We start from the raw sequence: 6477 nt of genomic DNA, 5'->3' as shown, positions 1-6477 counted from the left end.
TTCCGACGTCAGCCCCCCGTTCCCGGTACTGGCCGGCACCGAGCTCCCCCGGAGGGCCCACGGGCTCCCCCTGCAGCGCCCGGGGACTCTCCGTATCAGGTAGCGGTCCCGTGCCGCTCCCCGCCCCAGTACCGCACGGTCCGCACCCCCCGGTTCCAGCCCCTCCGCCTGGGACCTCGCCTCTCCCTTGGGTGCTCATCCCCCAGCGGGGGTCTGCAGCCAGCGGGACCCCTCCACGGGTACCAGCCTCCCAAGTCTGGGCCTTGCCCAAGAGACCTCCCTGCCAAGTGGCACCCTCCCTCCCCATGGGCTAAGTGGCACAGTGACCGCCCCGCCTCTCAGACAGGGCCAAACCGCCTGGGGTGGGCAGTTACCAAAGGGCCAAATGAGCAGCTCAGAAGAGAGAGCTGATAGCATCAGATTGAGTTTCCCTCCTCTATGGGTTTCCCTCCCAGTTTAATTGCCCTGGGAAGGTGAAGGAGGGGAGTGCGAAGCCCTGCGGAGTGCCTTCCTGCCCCCACTGGCACTTAGGGCCTGGCAAGGTGCAGGGGTTGTCTACCTGGGAAATTATTCTAGCCAAAGTGAGGTAGGGTGTGAATTTAAAGCACTCCAGCTATTCTGGAATAACTCCTTGTGTGGACACGCTTATTGTGGAGTAAGAGGGCCTTTTTCTGTTTTTTGGCCCTGGAGTAAATGGGCATACCTCCCATTAAGTGAGCATGTACACCAGACCTGAATTTGATGCAGAATATGGCTAGTGACTTCACAATAGGCATCTTGGCGCTCCAGGTTTGTCTCGCTGATTCCAATTCCAAAGAGCTGAATCTACAAATTAAAAACTTATCTACTCCACATGCCAATGACACAAGTTCCACTGGAACACTTCTGGTCCATATGTCACTAAAATGCTGCAAACAGAACTTAATTCTGTTGATGTCTGAGGCAAAATAGACTCCAGCTTTCTCATCTGATGTAAAGGAGCAGCAGACACCGCTGATTTGGTCAGCTTAATGGACCCTCTCTACATACACACTCATCATACATCATTCTAGAGCTTATTATGTATACTTGAAGATGAGGTATGATTTGGAGCTGTCAAGTGGTACCCTTACCATAAAAAACAGGGATAAATAATGACACTATCAACACATTAAAATGACCACTTTGAAATATTTGCATTAGTTTCTGTTAGTTTAATGACTGTGTATTATTTCAAAACATAAATTTGGATTTCTTTTGACCTCAAAGCATCACAACAACAATCTAAAGGGTAAAAATAAAATCTTAGCACTGGTGACATTTCTAGTCATCATCATCATGGGTTGCCACATTCTTTATTCTCTTGGTGTATACACAGTTCTGTGCAGGAAAGATTATTCTGACTACAGTTGATTTTCTCAAGTATTTTTCATGGTGAATTGGTGCTGGACGTTTTGTTTTTTCAAACACTGCAAAAGAGAATCTGCCTGGATAGAGTGACATTTTTTCCCAACACTTCAGTGATATTTCTTGTGATGCTGGACTATCTGGAGACTGTTCTTGAAATACCACTCTGTCTCTTGAGTGAAAGATATTATTTCAATCAAGGGTCTCTATGATGATTGTATTATCTCTTTCATGGATGAGATTTCCATCTGCATGTACAATTCCATTTGGAATGAACACAACTCCTTGGAGTCTTTCTACTTCAGTTTTTGCAGCACTAGTGATGAATTGTCTAAGTTCATCATAATTGATAAAATCAGTGAAGATTTAGCCTGTCAATTAAACTACAAGCCCCAGATTCATGGTGTAGCTGTGCAGCCAGGCTTATGTGCAGTGGTGTGTTCATTTTGGAACTGTTAAACCCTATGTGCTCTGCAATTGAGAGCATCTTATTTGAATGTCTTCTGAAAGATGATACTCATTGCTGGCTGAATTATGTGCATTTTTATCCATCCATGAATGGACAAAGAAACTCTTGCACCAACTGGGGCACAAAAGTAGATAACTTCTCTAAACTACAATCACCTGGCTTTGGATAATATTCTGAGACTTTCATTTTGGCTATTTCAGACTGAAGGATTGAAGTGGCATTATACAAAACCACTCGCTCACCAGAAGAACATTGACCAAACATTTAGATGACTTAAGTTCCTGCTTCAGATTACTAGTAGCTTGGATAGCATCAGCTAATGTTATTGCACTTTATAGAACAAAGGTAGATTTGCCTAGTTCGTGCTGTGCATGGAATGAAATTGCAGAACCAGAATGTTTTTCTAATCTTGCTGTTGGAATTGCTTGCAGTTTCTACATCTGAGGGAAGTAGGGCTTTATATCTTTGTAGCAGCTTGGATAGGAGGAGAGCCTTCTTGCTGGTTTATGATCTTATATACATTTCTTCAATCAATTGATTGAAATGCAGTGTCATAAGATGACTGTATTGTTGAAGTGTAACTAGATAGTTTTGTGTTAAGATTCGTTTTACTCAAGTAGGAAGAAAGGCATGTTGAGTGATAAATTGCATCCTTAGCAATTAAGTCTTCCACGGGTATTCTGCACAACATATCATCATCTCCTCTTTGAAGTGCTGCCTCCTTGAGATTGGTTGCTCTCTCCAGTGTTTCTATTTTATTAATGTGTTGTGTTTTTTATCAAGCAAACAATGCAACAGGATCAATCACTGGAGGACGTGCATACTCTGGAAGCAGGTGAATATGATGCTGTCTGATCAGATTGTCTGTTTTCTTTCCTGGGTTCACTACATGTGTCAAAGTCAACTTTCTTGTGTATTTCTGAAAGCAGGCCCTGTCATAGAGTATTGGTGACACATCATCTAAACTAGAAAAGGCATCATATAGCTGCCAATACAATTAATATCTCCTGGCTTTTGCTGCCAGCATCACAGAATTCTGTCCAGCATTGGTGGCTTTGGGCAGTTTTATATTGTTTTGATTTCCTTGACAACAACAAAGTTTGTGGAGAATCTTTTTCTCTTTGATGTAAACTTTAAGGGGTTTGTGTACTCCATGTCTTCATATATTGTAACTTCCCTATAGAGTTAAAATTCCCAACGTATCTTGTTAGCATTACCATCACCACTACCACCCTTTCTCACTTTGTACAAGTAAATAGGCTTGTGCTAATCTAGATATAAATTAGATCTGTTAGTATCAAAATTGCCATTTTTGTTTAGTGAGCACTTTCTGTACCAGTGTAGACCAATATAAAGCTTTGTATGATCATCTCAAACAGTAAGTGTGCATAAGTGTCACTAAATTAAAAGCTAGTTTCCAGAACATTTCAAAGGCTAGTATTCGACATTGGTGAGGCCTCATCTGGAGTACTGTGTCCAGTTTTGGGCCCCACACTACAAGAAGGATGTGGAAAAATTGGAAAGAGTCCAGCAGAGGGCATCAAAAATAATTAGAGGGCTGGAGCACATGACTTATGAGGCGAGGCTGAGGGAATTGGGATTGTTTAGTCTGCAGAAGAGAAGAATGAGGAGGGATTTGATAGCTGCTTTCAACTATCTGAAAGGGGGCTCCAAAGAGGATGGATCTAGACCAGTAGTAGGCAACCTATGGCACGCATGCCAAAGGCGGCACGCAAGCTGATTTTCAGCGGCACTCACACTGCCCAGGTCCTGGCCACCGGTCAGGGGGACTCTGCATTCTAATTTAATTTTAAAAGAAGCTTCTTAAACATTTTAAAAACCTTATTTTCTTTACATACAACAATAGTTTAGTTATATATTATAGACTTAGAGAAAGAGACGTTCTAAAAAAGTTAAAATGTATTACTGGCACGTGAAACCTTAAGTTAGAGTGAATAAATGAAGACTCGGTACACCACTTCTGAAAGGTTGCCGACTCCTGATCTAGACTGTTCTCAGTGGTACCTGATGACAGAACAAGGAGTAATAGTCTCAAGTTGCAGTGGGGGAGGTTTAGGTTGGATATTAGGAAAAACTTTTTCACTAGGAGGGTGGTGAAGCACTGGAATGCGTTGCCTAGGGAGGTGGTGGAATCTACTTCCTTAGAGGTTTTTAAGGTCAGGCTTGACAAAGCCCTGGCTGGGATGATTTAGTTGGGGATTGGTCCTGCTTTGAGCAAGGGGTTGGACTAGATGACCTCCTGAGGTCCCTTCCAACCCTGATATTCTAGGATTCTATACTACATGCATTTCAAATTAAAACCCTCAACCAGGCAGACTAGATGCTACATTGTATGTACAAAAGCTTACAAATGGAGAAGCATTACATTAGGAATTCACATACATTTATATCTACCCACTGTTCAGCACAAACTATGGGCATCCAATCTATGCTGCTGGTGCACAACCTTCAGTCTGAGATTGATCTGGTCAGCAAATTTCAATTGAAAATATAGAAAACTATTAGAATGACATGGGAGATGCATATTCTTAATTGTCAAAGTAATGTGAAAACATTTAATATTAGTATATTGGAAAATTTGATATTTGCCATTCTTGCCACATACTAAACAGCTTAAGCATTCCTGGAAAAAAATACTTGCCCATGCAAAACCAATACAGATCTTTTAATACATTGTTCTATGGTACCTTTAACCAATAAACACTATGGTAAGGTGTTGAAATTAACTTAAACAGTAAAAACTATTCAGAATTATGTTGCTGTATTTCTGGAACTGTACAAAAATTGAAACTTTCTCTTTTTGGGTACTATTGTTTCACTTACAGCACCACTTGCCAGTTTCACATCATACCTTATCTAAACATACATAAAATAAGCTTTCAAATGATAGATGATGTCGGTGTGTGTAGGGCAGGTACATTAAACTCCAAAAAAATTGCCTTTTTTGGAGAACTGCCACATGCCTTACAACTGTGATTGGCTCTTAATAGGAGAAGCAGCTTGATTTGTCACCAGCAGCTCTAGATCTTATATACACAAAGCAGATCTGCTGAGTAAGAAGACACAGTTTTTATGCCCCCTTCTTTTCTGCAGGACTTCCTGGATGGCAGGGATTCGAGCCTTTAACTCTTGCTTTTCTCATACCATCTGTGTTCAAACTTTCTCCCTATCCTGACATATACTATATGAGGATTTTTTCCTGAAAAATGTAATGGCGTCTGTCACTTCATCATAGTATAATACCCCCTTGTTAATCTGTGCTTCACAGCAACCAGAATGACAAAATGGAGGCTGCTGGATGGGGGTGTAGCACTAGACTTTAAAACAGAAGATCCATGACATGCGATAGTCAGAGCAGTAGCTCACCAATAACTGGTACACCAGAGTCTTCTTGGCCAGACTGTGGCTATTGGAAATGTCACTGCTTGGTCCTTCATGAGCTTAATCAGAGCTCTTACAAGCAATGAGATCAGAGAAATACAGACCAATGATCCTGATGGGACTGATGCAAGATGTGGAGTGGATGGCTCTGCAGTGCTGTCTTTTTGCCATGTGTAAAATACTTGAATCATGACTTTTGTGATTAGGGGAAGCAACTTGACACACCAGTTACTTAGGTCTGACACCTTCTGGCTACTTGAAGTATCCTGTTGAACTGATTCTTTGGATCATTCACAAATCTCTTATTATGCATGGTCCTCAGAGGTAGCAACGCTGTCTTCACCCATCTGTATGGTTCTAAGGCCAAGCTTCTTAGGAGCCACACTATCATTAGAAAGTCTCTTCCTTCGCTTTTCATTCTTTCCTCATTGCCAGGAAAACCTACTGTACTTCATGAGACACCACTCACCATTTATCTATTCAGGGCAAATTCAATACACGAAGATTTATTAACTGCAAAGAGCAGAGATTTGTGGAGCTGCTGGTTTTGCTTAGTTTCTTTCTCTCTGGCTAGTGTCTGAGCTTTTTATTAAAAACTTCCCACAATTGGTGTAGTACTGGTACAGCTCCAATGGTGGGAGTGTTGGGGTCCACTAGGCATAGCTACCAGGTAACTCGGGAGAGCGGAAGGCCAAAAGTGCCGATGAAACTCTTTTGCTCTGGGCCTATCTGAACCCCCAAACCCCATCTTGTGAACTCTCACCTACTTCTATGCTAACTGTTTACATGCTCTGAAGTAGGCTGAAGCAGAAATGTAATGTCAGCTTTTTAGCAGATGGCTGCAGTTTCACTCACACTAGCAGAAATAATAGAGATAAGAAGCGGGGTAGTTAGTTTGCAGACGTCTAACTCAAGGTCGCAAAGACTGGGAAAGTTTTCTCACAAGCTTATGTAGAGTTTATTGTAACAGTTGTCTGGAAGGGAGGGGTAAGGAGGAACAGCCAGACAAAGAGATGTTTGGAGTATAAAAGGTAAAATTTGTTTGTATTTGTTGCACTGGATTTGAGACATGCTGGTCTCCTAGTGCCATTTCAGAGCTCTGAAATAAACTTGGCTTGCTTTCTCCCCTCGGTGTCTTTATTGGTGCCAAGCACACCGGGCGACGGACCATTGTTGTCCCCTCGAGCCCTTTAGGGCGGGCAACAGGAGTGCTGTTATAA

The sequence above is a fragment of the Chrysemys picta genome, chromosome 13, assembly GCF_011386835.1.
Source record: "Chrysemys picta bellii isolate R12L10 chromosome 13, ASM1138683v2, whole genome shotgun sequence".
NCBI lineage: Eukaryota > Metazoa > Chordata > Testudines > Emydidae > Chrysemys > Chrysemys picta.
This window is presented reverse-complemented; position numbering follows the sequence as displayed.